Below are 18,507 nucleotides of genomic sequence, written 5' to 3'. Positions count from 1 at the left end.
ATCACAGTTGTCCATTTCCACAAGAATCCCCTTCCCTGCATCCCACCGCCAGTAATTAATGTTCTGCCATAGTCAACCTAATACAAAAGTGTGCATATAGGGGGTAAATACATTGTCCAGGATGCTGCTGTAGTGATACTGGGTAGAAATGGGCTTTTCAGTAAGCTACCTCAGTTTGCATTAATACCATATTTTAAACTAAAATTTCCTTCCTGCAATTTAGCCCTCTTCCTCGTTCCTTTGCCCTCCTTTATAGAAGTAAATTGCCCTTTACTTTGTCCACTACATTAGCATGCATGTTTTTAGTTATTTCTCCCCTAAGTCTTCTTGACACAAGGCTGAACATGTTTGGTTTCTTACCTCTTCCTCCAGGGTCTTATTTTGAAAACATTTCATCATTTTTGTTGCTCTCCACTGAGCTTCCCTAGGTATCTCACTATGAGGGAATTTGTTTCAAATTGCATCACTCATGGAAGAGAATTCCAGGGGAAAAAAGAATGTCAGGCTGATACCAAATGACGTGGCCCTTCATACCTTCGGGGGTTTTGTTCCCATTAACGGATTGCTGTGGATGCTCTTTTACAACATGGGCCCCAAGGATCAAGAAGAGAAAACTCAGTAAGTAATAAAACACTGTGAGAGAGAATCACTGCATAGGTTTGCGTGAGGCTAGATATTTAATAGATCAGTACAGGATGAGGGAAAATTTAAGAACATTATAGGAGGACTGTGTTGTAATCATTGTAATCTTTTTACCACATTTGCACCAGCAAAAGATTGGCTCCCAAGTGTAAACTCAAAATAAAAACAGTAAATATCACTTGCTCAGAGGAAAAAAAAAAAAAGAAAGCATGTTTAATAATCAAAATCAAGGAGGTACCAAAATGAAGTTAATGGAAATACCTCAAGACTGAGGGTAAAGAGATCCTAATGCTGTGTTTAATTTCCTAGAATGGATTCAGATTAGCTATGCAGCCTTGGGTAAATTACTTCAGCTTCCTGACTGTCAGTCACTCCATCTATAAAAGAAGAGGAGATAAGACTGACCTGAACCTTGGAGGGTTGTTTGAAGGCCTGAGTGTCATAATGGACACAACACAACATTGGCCCACAAGAAGCATCAAGAATGATTGTTATTATTATCACTGTTGTATGCCTTTTTTAGCAATGGAAAAGCATATAGCACAGGACGAGGTATGCAGTAGGTCCCTCTGTGAGTTCCTAAACTAGGAAACCTCCATCCTTAGCCTTTACACCCTACATTCAACCTCATTACCTGCAAGTGAAAAGGCTGATGAGTTATGAAGTAAATACAAACCAAGGTGCTTGAGAAGAGGCAGCCATGATGCCCCTTTTATTGTGCTGACAGAATGTATACTAATTGCTCCTGTGTTCTCATTTCATCACTCTAAAATTCAATGACCATGTGCTAGGAAAATACATTCAGCAGTAGAAGCAGGACATCTCTCATTTCTAATAGAATTTGTTTTGAGTTGGAGCTTTATAGAACTCTGTCCACGGTGAAGTCTCTGCGGGATCTTATTATAAGATGACCTCATTTTTATCTCGCTTCCACAGACAATTCCAGATGATGCCGATTTCTGAGGCTCTAGAGTATTATCTGTGCCATTGCTGGCAGCCAACACAGTCACCCCTTCTTTACCTCAAGTTGCTCACTAACTAAATTGATTACTGAGTCAGGCAACACCTCATTTCTTTATTAGGACTTGCTCTATGATCATGTGTCTGAAAAGTATTGAAAAAGTCATTAAGCATTTACATTAAAAAATGCACTGTCTCCTTCCACACTACATTCTAAACACTCACCGGCAAGGTTAAACAGAAAGTAATGAGAAATTTAAGACTCCTGGGAAACATCTTTCCAAAACATCTGAATCATTAGGGTACTCTGTTTCGAGCCCCTTCTTTTGTCTGTAATTAAAAAGAGACTTGATTTTCTTTGTCATATTACAAAAGCAATATGGTATTGTAGAAAAATACAGATGAGCAAAAAGATGTAAAAAAACACCCACAGTCTTACACAAAACACAAGTAGATTACCATAGTTCACCGTGGGATGATTTATAACATATGAATCCTGTATCTGTGTAGACTAAAGGGGGCGACAAAAGAAATTATCAGAAAATGTCCATTCTTCCACTGGGGGGGGAGGGCAGGAGAGAGAGATGAACCATGATGACCTTCACCAGGGCCAGACAGATGCTGAGCCACCACACACTGCTGTCAGCCTTCCCTCTGTGCTACACATCACCATCACTGAGGTCTCTTTCATACACCAACCTTGTGGCTGGTGGTGCCTGGGAGGGACAGACGGAGCTGTGGAAGGAAATCAGCCCTGGTCCCACCAATTCCCCAAGGCACAGTGGAGATAACAGTAATGTGACCTTCAAAGGTGTTTGTCCCAGGGCTCCAGAAGGTGACCGACAAGGAAACACTTGCCCCAGAACAAGAAGTAGCGGTCAAAGGTCAGTGGAGAGTAGAGGTTTCATATGACGCATGTTGGATGAAGGAAAAGATGTGAGGGAGCACTCCTTATTTCAAAAACAAAAACACTGAAGGAAGGTCATATTTTGAAAGTGTAAAGAGAGGCTGAATCCTTCTATTGCCTGAACAAGGCCTAGTCATCGAATATGGTTCAAGCAGGTGGCCGAGCCAGTATCCCACAGGCATTTTTCAAGTAAGATTCAGCTGCTCTCTGTAAAGTGTGAATGAACATGTTATGGTTCTGTTGTCAAAGATGGCCGCATCGGTCCCTTGTGTGCACCTGCTCCTCCCCCTACATGAAGGAAGAGTCTGTGTCCCCTCTCCTTGACTTGAGGTGGCTCTGTGACTTGCCTCGACCAATACAATGCAATGGAAGGGACACTGCACCCAGTGGGAGTGCTAGATAAAGACTACCAGGTAGTCCAGTGAAACTGGATTTATGGGGCGCCTGGGTGGCTCAGTCGGTTAAGTGTCCGACTTTTGCTTGGGTCATGATCTCGCGGTTCGTGGGTTCGAGCCCCGCGTCGGGCTCTGTGCTGACTGCCAGCTCAGAGCCTGGAGCCTGTTTCAGTCTGTGACTCCCTCTCTCTCTGACCCTCCCCTGCTCACACTGTCTCTCTCTCTCTCTCTCCTAGAAATAAAAAAAAATTTAAAAAAAAAAAAAGAAATTGGATTTATTGACTAGCTGCAATGAGAGAGAATACACATGGGGGGGGCATAGAGTGTCTCAATAAGAGGGTGTTAGAAATGACTTCCTGTAGAGATTGGGTAGATGGTGGGTGATTTTAAAAAGATTTAGAGGAAGTAGGGCTTTGCTCTGGAATGATACTGTCAAGAAGCAGGGGTAATTATATGATCTGGTTTCTTTTTTTTTTTTTTCTAGGAGAGAGAGAGAGAGAGAGAGAGAGAGACAGCATGAGCAGGGGAGGGTCAGAGAGAGAGGGAGACACAGACTCTGAAACAGGCTCCAGGCTCTGAGCTGGCAGTCAGCACAGAGCCCGACGCGGGGCTCGAACCCACAAACCGCGAGATCATGACCCAAGCGAAAGTCAGACCTTAACCGACTAAGCCACCCAGGCGCCCCTATGATCGGGTTTCTTAATCATTTTTATCTAGAAGGCAGAAAGAATGGAATGAAGTTTATGTTATAATAAGTAAAGAAGCAGCCATCACTCATAGAAGCCAAAGTGTTCTTGTTTTTGTCTGTATGACTACGGAGTGGACTTTTTTCTTTGTCTTGCTCCATCTTGGGTACAGAATGACTTTGATTGATCTCCTTCAATCAAAGCAAACCTTCAGCAAAAATGTTTACGTTTAACAGGAAAAGCACTGCCCACCAGTGGGTTCAGGACAGTTCCTAGCAGCACCAAGGTTTAGCTGATAGTACCTGGCCAGCTCTCAAATGTCAAGAATCATTTCTCTCTTTATAGGGGAATAAACGTTAAGAGGCCTGATAACTTCCATTTTGCTTGGGTTAAGTCAGCCATTTACTAAGAAGTTCAACTGCTTTGAGACCACCATACTATAAGGAAGTCTGAGATAGTCTTGTTGAAGAGACCGTGTTGAAGAAAACCATCAAATCCAGCTGAAAGCAAGAATTGTGGCCTTAGCCATATGGCTGTAGTCAAGACATCCTGGCCATCCCCTTTTGATCTATCTCAACTGATCAAGGAATGGAGACAACCTGTTTTTGCTATGACCTGATGGAATTTCACAGGAATTCCTTAGGAATTCCACAGAATCCTAAGAAATATAATGACTATTGTTTTAAGTCACTATGCTTTGGAGGCTACTTTGTTACACAGCAATATTTAACTGAAACTAGTAGCAAGCAAGTTTATCCTGTGCTGGTAAGATGGTCCTTGTTTTGCCCAACTAAAACAAAAAAAGTTGGACACTGAGAAGACCATCATTTAAAATTTTTTAAAAACTTTTGTCATAGGTTGGTAAAAATAATAATTGGCTCATCTTTACACTATAGGAGCAAATTTCAGTACATTTTATCTCCTTGAAGAGAGTATCTGTAGATTAATAATCTAACTTCATACTTGTGAGAATACATGGCACATTACTGATAGAATCAAGCACAATGAGGGTTCTAGCACCCTGTTGAAAACCAGCCAAGCATATCCCAAACTGCAGAGACTAGGGTGCATTTAGATTCACTGTGGGGTTTTCTGACTCCATCCAGATCAACCCTAAGAGGCAGTTCTGAAGACTATAGGGAACATGCAAGAGATTGAAGCCAACATTTATTTTTTAATGTTTATTTATTTATTTTGAGAGAAAGAGAGAGAGAGAGGGAGAACACAAGTGGGAGAGGGGCAGAGAGAAGGAGGGAGAGAATCCCAAGCAGGCTCCATGCTGTCAGTGCAGAGCCCAAAGCAGAGCTTGATCCCACAAACCATTAGATCATGACTCATGGCCAAAACCAAGAGTCAGACGCTTAACCAGCTGGGCCACCCAGGCTCTCCAGAGCCAATATTTAAACCAGAGCCAATATTTAACTCCATTCCAAGCAGGCCTATCATGATCAGGCCATCACTGAGCCTGACCTCAAGGGCTGACCCAGATGTACTGGTTTCAGGTAGGCCTGAGCTCCCCAGGCTTGACTCAACCACTCAGAGCACATCTCTCACATCACAACAAACCCATTTCACTCAAGCCCTTTTCAGAGCCTCATGAGACACTGTGTTCTCAACACTCTTTTTCAGTTCCAGAGGATCATGGCATCCACCAGAATGGTATGGGATTTCTGGTCAAGCATCAACTGGTGTGTCAGCTATATTCTGCTGGTGGCAAAGTTACCATTACTGCAGAAATAGAGGGGAAGTACATAGGCATATATCCCACTACCAGATTGCATTTACAATAGTGGTAGCTTGGGTGAGGGAAGTTACCTTTTGTCTCTTGGACAAAGTAAGTTGTACTCGTAGCAAAATGTGAAACAGGACAAATTTCTAACTCTTCTTTGTCATAGTTTTTTTGTTTCCCTTCTCCCCTACTGGGTTGTACCATGCTCCCCTTCATAAGCATTAGTTCTTCAAGAGCTGGCCACTCTCCATATTTAGGATAGCGTAGCCCAATAGAAACATAATGCAAGCCCAAATGTGAACCATACATAATTTTAAATTTCGTAATAGCCACATTGAAGTTAAAAGAAACAGATAAAATTTGCTTTTAATAATGTCTCTATTCAACTTAGTATATCCAAAATTTTATCTTTTTAACATGTAATCAATATAAAAACATTTAATGAAATATTTCACATTCTTGTTTGTTTTTGTTGTTATAAAGATCCAATGTGTGATTTACAACTATAGCACATCTTAATTCAAATTATCCATATTTCAAGTGCTCAACTGCTGTATGTGGCCATGGCTACCATTTTGGATAACATATCTCTATTTAATTGAAACTCATCTGTCTAGTAATCCATTCTCTCAATGATTAGCTGGTAACCCTGTCCAATAAATTAATTTAACTATGACATAGGTGCACCTTCAATGCAATACATTGGCATTAACAGAGATATAGAATGCCTTGATTAAAATGTCCAGGAATTATGGCAGTCTATTAAGTGATCAACCTCTACTATTCCTCAAATCACACAGTCAGGCTCCTATCTCTACATATGATATCATTACGAAGGGAAAAAATGAGAAGACTAAGAAAAATTTTTACATAGGCCAAAACTTGCTGGAGTTGGGCTCCAGCAGGGCCAGGGGTCCTGAAGGATGGATGGTGTTGGTGAGAGAAGGATGAGAGAGCCAGGAGATTCTTTCTGGTCACCAGGCAGGCATCTCTGCTCTGACTCAGACTCAACTTTATTTTATGGTTAAGTGTATAGGGAACAGCACAGGTGGCATTTACCTTAGACAATGATTTCTGATGACAGATTTCTTTGATATAGAAAAAATTTCCCAAAACATAGATTTGTAGAAGACTCATGCATAACCTTTATCAATAGTGATTGATGTAGGTGATTTAGATGCTTATCATATGGGGAAGGAAAGTATCTTTAGCATTCAAATACAAGCAAGACAATGTTTTCAGCATAGCAAAGACAGAAGTCAGTTCTTTGTGAGCAGTGGTCAATAGCCTGTTTGCTTAAGAGGAAGTATTAAGAAAAACAGGATTTTCAGGAAACACAATGTTTGCTCCCATAATCACAAAGGAAGAAGTTTCTACAATAAATTCCTTCACAAGGTGCAATCAGCATATTAAGGCCAGAATAAGTCACTCCCAGATGCCAATCAACAATGTGCTTTGGGGGTCGGTGCTCAAGCAGAAACAACTGAGTGGGGATGGATATCGGCCATCATCTGATGGCAAGAGACCATGCAAACTTGCCTTAACCTCATAAGGAGTATTCTGGACTAGTGAGTTCAGAATGGCGCCCAACCAAAACTGATCCTGATTTCAAGTAACTTTAAGGTAATTTATTTTTCTAGAAATATTTACAGAGTAATAGGTAAACATATCCCAGAGGAATCTCTAAGTCATAATGACGATGCAGGTTCTTACTTTTCTAAAAACTTACCTCTTCAAGAAAAAGAAGTCCTGAGGAAATTCTCCTGGGCAACATCTGTAGGAAGCATGAGAAGGAAAAATAAAAAATCATGGGAAGAGCACAAGCTCTGATATCAGACAGACGTGGATTTACCAGGTAAACTTGAACAGATGCCTCCTTAGCACCAGTTGCTCAGAATGAGTGGAAAATCCCATTTTCCTTGCGAAGCCGAAAGGATTAACTTTTTTTTAATTAAAAAATTTTTTATTTATTTTTGAGAGAGACAGATAGACAGAGATAGACAGTGTGAGGAGAGGAGGGTCAGACAGAGAGGGAGATACAGAATCTGAAGACAGGCTCCAGACTCTGAGCTAGCTGTCAGCACAGAGCCTGATGCATGGCTCGAACCCATAAACCATGAGATCATGACCTGACCCAAAGTTGGATGCTTAACTGTCTGAGCCACCCAAGCACCCCCAAAAGGATTTAAACATACCCAATACCATGTGAGACTCTGCGTAGACAATACATGTTTACCAGCATGTTGTTTTAGAGTGAAGGTCAATCATCTTTTTAATATAAATAGCTACTGCATTGGCCTATGAAAACCCCAAGAAACAGACCAGTAAGCCACAGTGCATCCTTACCCACTCACGCCCAAATCCTTTCCTCCAGGTAGCTCCAGGCTGGCTACTCACAGGTGCTACACCTTCCTGCAAGGCATACTGGGAAAGGCTCTTTCAGAATGGTCAGCTCCTTGGGGAGCAAATGAGTTTTCAGGAACTTTGTTAATTTTTGCAGTCCTAATTCTAGTTCTAGGAAACAGTATTTTCTGGTCCAAGAACACAGCAAACAAATTACTACTTTGCTAATGGCACAAGTGCTAGGCTTTTGGTCAGCCCATGGATTGGCCACTTCTTGATCAAGTGTTCACCCTCAACCAATCAGCAGTGGCCTCACTGGAAGCCTAAAGTCAGCCAGGTGTGTGGACAGGAACTCATAGCAAAGGTGAGAAAGTGATGGGGGCATGTAGTCCCCTGATCACTCTACCACTCCCACAGATGAGGGAACTGAGGCCCAGAGAGAAGTAACTTGTCTACCTCATTCCCTGAGCCCAGGGACTGTGTCTGGTTGCCGTCACATAGCCCTGGTACCCACCTCCCTGCCTATAATATTAAAGAGTGCTATAAATAATTGTTGAGTGAATAATTACAAGACCAAAAATCTCAAGTGTGGTCTCCTACATTTGTTCTAAACCTTCGCTACACATTTGAATCACCAGGGGCTTTTTAAAAATGTCAACCCCAGAGATTTATTTTAAAATTTTCAGCAGAGCCCAATGTGCAGCCAGTGTTAAGAACCATGTTCTTAACCTTGATGGCACATTAGCATCACCTGGGCTTTTAAAAATCCACTGGCTGAGGCCACACCCCCCAGGCTAATTTAATCGCATTCAGTCCCCCAGATGATTCTGATTTCCATCCAAAGTTAAGAACCTTGGTCCAGAGGAGCGCTTCTCAGATTTCAATTTGTGCTGAATCTACTGGGGGTCTTATTAAAATGCACATTCTGGGTCAATGAGTCTTGGATGTGCCTGATAATCTGGTTTTCAAAAAAGTTCCCAGGTTGGTGGGAATGCAAACTGGTGCAGCCACTCTGGAAAACAGTATGGAAGTTCCTCAAGAAATTAAAAATACAATTACCCTATGACCCACCAATTGTGCTACTAGGAATTTATCCAAATGATACAAAAATGCTGATCCAAAGGGACACATGTTCCCCAATGTTTATAGCACTGGGGTTTATAGCACTATCAACAATAGCCAAATGTCCATCAAATGATGAATGGATAAAGAAGATGTAGTATACACACACACACACATATATATATATACACACATATATATATACACACTACATATATACTATATATATATATAATGGAATATATAATGGAATATTACTCGGCAATCAAAAAGAATAAGATCTTGCCATTTGCAACAACATGGATGGAACTAGAGGGTATTATGCTAGGCAAAATAAGTCAGTCAGAGAAAGATAGATATCATATTATTTCATTCATATGTGAAATTTGAGAAACTCAACAGATGAACAAAGAGGAAGGGAGGGAAAAATAAGATAAAAACAGAGAGGGATGCAAACCATAAGAGACTCTCAAATACAGAGAAAAAAACTGAAGGTTGCTGGAGGGAGGGAATGGGGAGATGGGTTAAATGGGTGATGGGCATTAAGGAGGGCACTTGTTGGGATGAGCATTGGGTGTCATATGTAAGGGATGAATCACTGGGTTCTACTCCTGGAGCCAAGACTACGCTGTTCCTAGGTGATGCTAATGTTCCTGATCTGAGAGCCACACTTTGAGTAGCAAAACACTATGCAGTCACTTTCAGGTTCTGCAAAACTGTTTTAATTAAAGAATTAAAAATGTTCTTGAGTTAGTTCCTTATTGGTTGACTATAGCAAATGGTTACTTATAAACTGCCTTAAAAATTCAGCAATGATTATTTTCAACAAATGCCTCCCCCACCCCCACCCCATACCCATGAAGATGATTTGTTTACATAGGATTTGGTATTACTGAGTGGTTAGGAGCACAGACAGTAGTGTTAGAGTAGGCAGTTAAGTTCTAACAGCATATCTGGAGTCTAACAATGAGGAAGCCATGCTGGCCACCTGAAAGGTTAGCGACCTGTGCTGGCAGCTCTCCACAAGAAGCCTGATCAAACCAGACAGGCCCAAGATGGCAGATGCCATGACAGGAAACCAGTGACCAAATTAGGAAGAAAAAGCAGAAAGTCTGCTTCCTGCCCAAGTAATGAATATTTTGCCCTGGTTAACTGTTGAGGAGTGATAGAAATCCAACCCCCAGGATGCAGTTCATTGTCTCTCCGCCCACCCCCCCAGCCCTCTCTCTCACTCTCTCTCCCTCCTTTGACTCCCCCATCTCTTGAGTATACATTTCCCTTTAATAAGCTTTCCCACTTGTGTTACTTGTCCACTGTGTTGCGTATCTGACCTTGAATTCATTCTCATAATAAGACCAAGGACCTTTAGGGACTCCTTTGAATCTGGCTGGGTCAAGGTCCCAGAGCTCAGGGACTCCCCAGATCACCCAGCAACTGTAGGTCAGAACTCCTTCCCCTTAACAGTTATGATGTTTGGACAATTTCTTAAATTATTCAGTGCCTCAGTTTTCTTATCAGCAAATTAGGGATTTTTTTTTAAAAAAAAGTACCTATATGTTCACTCAGTAATCATCAGTGATGATTAGATTACTTATCACAAATCAAAACCACAAAGAGCTAGGACCTCACACATGTTAGAGTGGCTATTTCAAAAAGCCAGGAAATAACAAGCACTGGCATGGATACGTCAAAAAGGGAGCACTGGTGCACTACTAGTGGAAATGGAAACTAGTACAGCCACTACAGAAACCAGTACGGAGGTGCCTCAAAGAATTAAAAATAGAAATGCCATCTGATCCAGCAACTCCACTTCTGGGTGGAAGAAAATGAAATCACTATATATATTATATATTACATGTTACATATTATATGTCATATGTTATATATTATTTATATAATATATGTTATATATTATATATATACACACAATGGAATATTAGCTGCAAGACAGAAGAAAATCCTGCCATTTACAACAACACAGATGAACCTTGAGGGAATTATGCTAAGTACAATAAGTTAGAGAAAGACAACTACTGTATGTTTTCACTTCTATGTGGAACCTAAAGAAGCCAAACTCTTCAAAACAGAGAGTGGATTGGTGGTTGCCGGGGATCAAGGGTGAGGGAAACGGGGAGATATTGACCAAACGATAAAACTTTCAGTTATAAGATGAATAAATTCTGAGGGTTTATTATACAGCATGGTGATTGTATTTTATAATACTGTATTATATACCTAGAAATTGCTAAGAAAGTAGATCTTAAATGTTCTTACCACCCATACACACACGCGTGCATAAACACACACACACAAATTGTACTAATGTGAAGTGATAGATGTGTTAACTCATATTATTGCAGTAATCCTTTTGCAATGTAACTTGTATCAAATCATCACATTGTACATCTTAAACTTACATGATGTTATGTGTCAATTAAGGGCCAATAAAGCTGGAAAAAGTATTTATGAATAAGTACATATCGATATCAAATGAGTTAACACATGCAGAAGACTTAGAACAGTGGCAGGCACATAGTAAGTGCTAAGGGTGAATTTATTGTTGTTATTCACTAAGCATTTGCTCATCATTCTGGAGCTGCAAAGGTCAATGGCTCTGGAATATGACTACCCAGGTTCACACGCCACCTCTGCTCATACCAACTGTGAGGCTTGGGCAAGCTACTTGACCTCTCTGCACCCGAGTTTTCTCATGTGCAGATGGAAATAGTAAAAGCACCTCCTTCCTAGGGTTGTTGCAAAGATAAAGTATATGCAATGCCCCTAGAATAGGGCCAGACAAAAAAAAATAAATATGCAACCAATGTTTGTGATCACTGTCATCTTCATGATTGTTGCTGTGTGCCATGTGCCAGGGAGACAAAGGTAAATAAGAAACTTCAAGCATAGCCCTTCTCAGAGTTAAAAAGAAATTGCAAATGTAAAACCCTTGATTTAAAGAGGTTGTACAGTGTCCAGTCATCCTTGAAGAGAAAGTACAAAAAAGGAAATCCTGTCAGTTAATATCTTCTGTGTCTGGAGTCATTCTCTTGGCTTACAACAGTTATTTTTACTCTTTGCTTTAGGCCTCTCATTTGCTTAAAACTGATGGCTTGAAAAGGGATATTCACCGGGATCCCCTCCCCGAGCTGTCGGCTGCTGCTGTTCTTACAAGGATTTATCACTAGTCTTTCTCTGCTGCTTTTGACAGGCAAAGGAAGGGTCTTATGCGCTGTCTCATGTCCTGAGTTTGATAGACACATCCCCTAGAACAAGCAGCTTATGTTTTCTGATCTCAACATCATAAAAGCTATATTCTCTGGTCCAGCTAAGCCGAAACCTTTCAAATATGCGCCAGATAAAACATAAAGACTCTTACTTGTGTAAGTAATTGCCAGATATACTACACAGAAAAGAATTCAGTTTATGAAACAGGTACCAAATAGGAGCTACTAACATGTATCAGCATGGTTCCTAAGCACCGGCATATAAAGAATGGTATACAGAAATTTGGGGGACACAACCCTCAATTCCTGGGAACATCTGCTTGCTTCAGAGCACACATAGTAGTGGCTCTCCCTTGGATTTGGGCAGTGTTGAGAAAATAACCCTTATGAACAGAGACCAATACAAATAAAATGATAAAAATAGATATTTTTTGTATTATTTGTATCTATTAACACATACACATTCACCGTAAGCTGGTAAAAATAATGGCTGAAAAGTCTGGAAATATTTTTTTTTTCTAGGAGAGAGGGAGAGAGACAGCGTGAGCAGGGGAGGGTCAGAGAGAGAGGGAGTCACAGACTGAAACAGGCTCCAGGCTCTGAGCTGGCAGCACAGAGCCCGACGTGGGGCTCGAACCCACGAACCGCGAGATCATGACCTAAGCGAAAGTCGGACGCTTAACCGACTAAGCCACCCAGGCGCCCCTAAAAAGTCTGGAAATATTAAGTGTAAGTTGGAGTTTGAGATATACCTTTATTAGTCTCCTACAGTTACCATAACGAATTACTATGGACTTGATAGCTTAAAACAACAGAAACTTATTTTCTCAAAGTTCTGGAGGCCAGAAGTCTGAAATCAAAGTGTGGGCAGGGCCCTGCTCCCTCCGCTGGGTCTGGGGAGAATCCTTCCCACCTCCCCAGCTTCTGTGAGTCCAGGCTTTCCTTGCCCATAGCTGCATCCTGCCAACATCCACCTCCCTCTTCACCTGACATCCTCCCTGCTGTGGCTCTTATAAAGACTTGTGACTGGATTTGGGGCCCACCCATATAATCCAGAATGATCTCATCTTGAGGTCCTTAATTTTATTGTATCTACAAAGACCGTCTTTCCAAATAAGTTCACATTAACAACTTCTGGGGATTAAACTATGGATATGCCTTTTGGGGGAGATGATTGTGGGGAGGTCACGATTCAACTCACTATAATATCCAAAGGAAACCTTATCTGTAATTATAATTAAAAAGCAATTAAAACATCCATCCTGTCAGTGACCGCAAAGGTACAAAAGAGTGGGCAGGAAAGAGCCTGTGAACACCACAGAGCAAAAAGCCCATCACCTGGACAAGGACATAACCCCAGCACCCATGGTCTCAAGTGCTGGATATTGGCTAGTTTTCAGATTACATCCATACAAGAGACTTTTTTTTTTAATGTTTTATTTATTTCTAGGAGAGAGAGAGAGACAGCGTGAGCAGGGGAGGGTCAGAGAGAGAGGGAGATACAGACTCGGAAATAGGCTCCAGGCTCTGAGCTGGCAGTCAGCACAGAGCCCGATGCGGGGCCTGAACCCACGAACCGCGAGATCATGACCTAAGCGAAAGCCAGACGCTCAACCGACTAAGCCACCCAGGTGCCCCTTATACAAGAGACTTTTAAACACTGAGTCAACCACTGCGAATTGGAGCAGCTCATATATTACTCCCACCTCTGACTTCATGAAAAACACACACCTGCCTACCTGCTTGCTCATTAGAGAGACACTAGCAGAACTGCATAGATGCATCTTACAGTCCATGGGAATCCCCAGCTCTTCAAGTATGATGCAAGAACTAGATTTTTGCATGTTTGCAAAACTAGAAGTTTGCATGTCCATTCCTCTTTCCCTCTGTGTTCCATGTCTCCTTTCTATTTATTTCTATACAAACTGGGAAAAGGAAAGGAAGAGACAATCCTCTAAGAGGCCCATACAATGTTTCATTCATTTGTGGCTCCTAAGAAATCATGGAAGACAAAATAGTGGTCTGTTCCAAAAAGAAAAAATAAAAAAATAAATTATAGCTTTTGGAAAATCAAAACTAAACCTACAGGTAGTGACTCTTATCCCATGATGCAGGTAAAGAACATGGGATTTCGGAGGTTAGGTAACAAGAAACTGAGAAACTGGGAAGCAGACACAGTTCATTTGGTCCCAAATCCTTTACTTTGGGAACCAAGTTGACTATTTCTGAACTCCCCTTTCAGGTGTGTGAAGGTGTCAAGGCTGACTCTGGGGTGTCAGGAGGAAGAAGAGGAAGTATTATTCTTTGAGGCATCTGAAGCAGAGAGGGGGACACTCAGTGTAAGAAACGGGGTGGGGGGCTGGCTAAAGAGTGCTAAGCAATTAACAAAACTGGTGTCTTTACTCTAAGGGGAATTATTCCTTGAGCTTATTAAGAAAAGCCATATCATGGGGTCCAGAAGAAATAGCCCGGCAATGGGGCCCCTGGCTACCACGTGCTCTGAATTCCTGGCTTCAACCAGCAAGCAGTGCTGCTGCTCTTCAAAGAGAAGGGCTTTGGAGTCTTGCTTCCTGCTGCCTGATCACTCAGAGGGGAGGCCAATGTACCCAGGGGCTGGGTTGAGATACCATTGGGCACAAATAGATTTAACCCATGATCCCCAGTAAGCTGGTGCCCAGGGACCAAATTCCTCTGCTCTTTGCAGATGTCCACCCCACAGCTTCTCCTCTCTCAGCAGCCAAACTCGAGCCAGCCAGGCCCCGAGTCACTTTTGAACAAATGCCATACTCTGTGCAGAAACCTATTCATCATGAAGCTAATGAAGCTTATGCTTCAGGGACCCCAAGTAGCAAGGGCCTCTCTCAAGGGGCTACAGGCAATTTATATCCCTGAGCTGTTATTATGTTTCTGTAAGATGACCCTCCAAATTGTAGATCCTTCTACAGATTTCAAAAACCTGAATCTTCCCCATCTTTTATGGCTTTTCCCATGGGAGTTATAATTTATAGAACATAGAATAAGGACTTAATAAATATAAGTCAGAACAATTAATAGAACACTTTTGATGTACCAACGCTAGTCACAGGTACAATCTTTGCCTTAGAGAAGCGCAAAGTATATTGGAGAAAGGAGACAGGAATAAAAGAAGCACCAAAAGAATGTAACCTCTGACTCAAATAAATGCTGCGCAGCTCCACTATTATGGGAACAGACATTTGGAGGACGTGACCCAGGCGGAGAGGTTCAGAGGAAGCAACGGTGGACCTAGGATCTGAAGGAGGTAAGAATTAACTAGGTGGAAGGGAGAGGAGTGAGGAGAGAACTTTCCAGGCTGAGGACACAAGTGCTGCCAAGGGAAAGCCAGTGTGTGTCCAAGGAACTGAGAGAAAGCCAGATCAGCAACCGCTCAGACAGCAAGAGGATCTTGGTATAAAATGAGTCCGGGAGGCAAACCAACCACACAGGGCCTCACCGGCCATGTGACGGTCTTCTTCCGTTATGATAAGAATAGCAAGAAGTAATGAAGCATGTTTAGTCCGGGTGTGAGGGTGGGGGGCATGGATAAGAGGAATGGCATGAGCAAGTTACATGAAGTTCCAGAGAAGGCCATGGAATCCAGCTGGTGGGAGGCGAGGGGGGGGCAGGGATTGGCTGAAGGCAAGAGGAGGGATTTCCTGTTATAACAGCAACTGTGCTCAAGCAATGGGAGCAGTGAGTTCATACGGGTCGCAGGTGCCCTCTGATGGCTTTGCTTCCCTGCTTTGAGTGGGAAGGTGAGAAGCAGGAAGTTGGCAGAAAAGGGGAGATCTGGAAGATTCTTGTGAGGAGTCAGCTCTCCAGATACCAGGCCACTTTGCAGGGGAGACCCCTGGGCCAGGCAAGGGGCTTGGATTTCCCAGACCTGCTAGGAGGTACCCTGAAGCTTGGATGCCCTCTCCCGTGGTGTTTCAATTCACACTAGTGTCACAGGAGGCCCTTGGTGTGAGCAGGAGGTTGGGGCAGGAGGACTTGAATTTAAATATCCAGGCAGTTTTCTGTCTCAGCAACGTGAATGCCTCTTTGAGGCAAATGGTTTCTCTCTTCCGAGAAAACTACTAGCTTTCCTTGAGGAAAATTATAAAGCCACGCTAACGCGAAGACAGATGTTTTAGAAGCCCAGAGAAGTGCTTTCTCTGGCAATGGAACCTGATGTGTGCATCCGGTCTGCAGGTCCCAGGCTTTGGGCAGCAAGAAATGCCTCTTTGGTCTGTTTGGATTCGGGCAGCAGCGCGGCTGCAAGCTGTCACTTGTTCTTGGGGGAGATGTTTGCGTTTTTATGGGCATTTTTATTCTGACTCAGGAGGTCAAACTAATACATGTGAAGCGATTGGCAAGCTGTCCATGTCACGCAGTGATTGAAGTTCAGAAGAGAGAAAGAAGAGGAAACAGGACAAAGGTTGCAGCCATCGGGAAATTTCTAAGGAGGCGGTACTTGAATGAGGTCGTGAAGAACAGAGAGGGCTGGGGGCGTGTCGGGGAAGGGTGGGGCATCCTCAGGAAGGAAGCAGCTTGATTTCTCAGCATGTTGGTCTGGGTCCATCACTTACTGGCTGTGTGGCTTTGAAAAAAATTAATGCTTTGGGCTTCCTTGTCCTTAATTGTGATGAGAGCATAGTACCTGCATGTAAGGCTGTACTGAGGATTCAATGATGTAATTCTTAACATTGTTTTTACCGTACTACCTAGGCCATATGAAGTAACCCATAAAGATACCAGTATTGTTTTAGAGTTTGTTATTGTTATATGTTAGAACATTAACATGTCAACCATTCTCGTGTTCCAAAGCAAATTTTGAGAACACCAAGCAGGACTTACCAAGCAGGTGTAAAGAAACACTTGGCAACAGCTCAGCCCTCCCCCACATGCATGATATAAAAGGATCATGAGTAGAAATGACAGGGAAAGAGGGTCTCTTTTCAGAGAGTTGTGGGCATGGTCTGGTCTACTCTCTCAGGGGTAAGTCATCCCTCACTTCAAGCTGGGGGAACGTACTTCATAAGCACCACTTGGAGAGTTCATAAGTGTCCCCTTGATGGGGGACTCAGGACTATGGTGTCTGATTCACTCCTGAGAAACACAGAGAACAGACTGTCCTTTTCTGGTGGTAGAGGGGGAAGGGCACCATTAGAATAGCAGGCATCCGGAAAGGTTGTTGGGGAAGAGACATGAGTGTTTCCTGTTGACCACATCCCGGCCACATGAAAAAGAACTAGCAAGAGGGCTCGAAATGGTCACTCATAATGACGACCTCAGAAAACTACATTTGAAATGCCTAAGATCCAAGGAAGGAGCCCTAAAGGACCAAAGAGAACAAACATTCACCATATCAAGGGAAAAATGGGTAAGGAACTGCTAGTCAAGGTATGTGTTGAGGGGTTGGGAAGAGGGTCTGTGGGAAGGAGGAGGAATTCTCTGAGGGAAGAAAGAACAGGAAAGCAACCCCATAAGAGGAAGAATCAGCTGTTGATTGCCAAGCCCAAGGAAGGCAAAGGCCAACTCACACAGACTTAGTTAAATGCATCAGTGTATTAGTTCCCTACAGCTGTTAAAGAAAATCATCACACATTTGGTGACTTTGAACAACACAAACTTATTTACTGTTTTACAGTTTATAAAAGTCAGAAATCTGAAATAGGTCTCAATGGGCTAAAGTCAGGGTGTCAGCAGGCCTGTGTTCCTTTCTAGAAGCTCTAGGAAAGAGTCTAGAGTGTTCTTGCTCTATTCCAGCTTCTAGAGACCACCCCCATTCACAGGCTTGTGACTCCCTTCTACCCTCAAAGGTAGCAAAGGCAAGTTTTCCTCATGTCATATCACTTGGAGTCTCCCTTCTGCCTTTCTTTTCCTCTTATAAGAACCCTTGTGTTACATTGAGCCCACCTGAATAATTCAAGATAATCTCCTCCATTTCAAGGTCAGATGATTAGCAACCTCAATTCCAGCTATAACCTATTCACAGGCTCCAGGGAGTAGTACGAGAATGTCTTTGGGGCACCATTAATGTGACCACTACAGTCAGTAAGAATTTTCCCACTTTTTAGCCCCCTGTTGGCCTTAAATTCAACCCCAGACCAGCCAGAGATAGCCTGGCAAAGTGTTAGAGGCTGGGAAACACAAAAGGAGCAAATGTGTTGCTGTGTATTCACGGCACCAACACAGTCCCCGCAATAGCATGAGTAATAAAATGAAATCATTACCCAGCGAATGTATGCATTCACATCGCAGAGTACTTGGGGGTTGAGTATGATTCCTGGAGGTAGCAGCCCCCTTAGACGCTCCCAGCCAGATTCACCATCTCCAGTCAGGGAAGCCCCTTTGCCAAAACTGAAACTCTGCCTTATTCCCCTTTAAATTATAATTATTGCTTTCACCCCAAACTCCATAATTGTGTAATTATACCTTATAACATATGGTGCACACAGCTCCCTGAAAAGAGGGCCCCATCAAAATTTATAAAGCGAGAGTTTGTAGCTCTCATTTTAAATGGGCTTAACCGCTCAAATTAGAGCTGTTGTTCTATTCC

The sequence above is a fragment of the Crocuta crocuta genome, unplaced genomic scaffold, assembly GCF_008692635.1.
Source record: "Crocuta crocuta isolate KB4526 unplaced genomic scaffold, BGI_CrCroc_1.0 scaffold299, whole genome shotgun sequence".
Lineage (NCBI taxonomy): Eukaryota > Metazoa > Chordata > Mammalia > Carnivora > Hyaenidae > Crocuta > Crocuta crocuta.
This window is presented reverse-complemented; position numbering follows the sequence as displayed.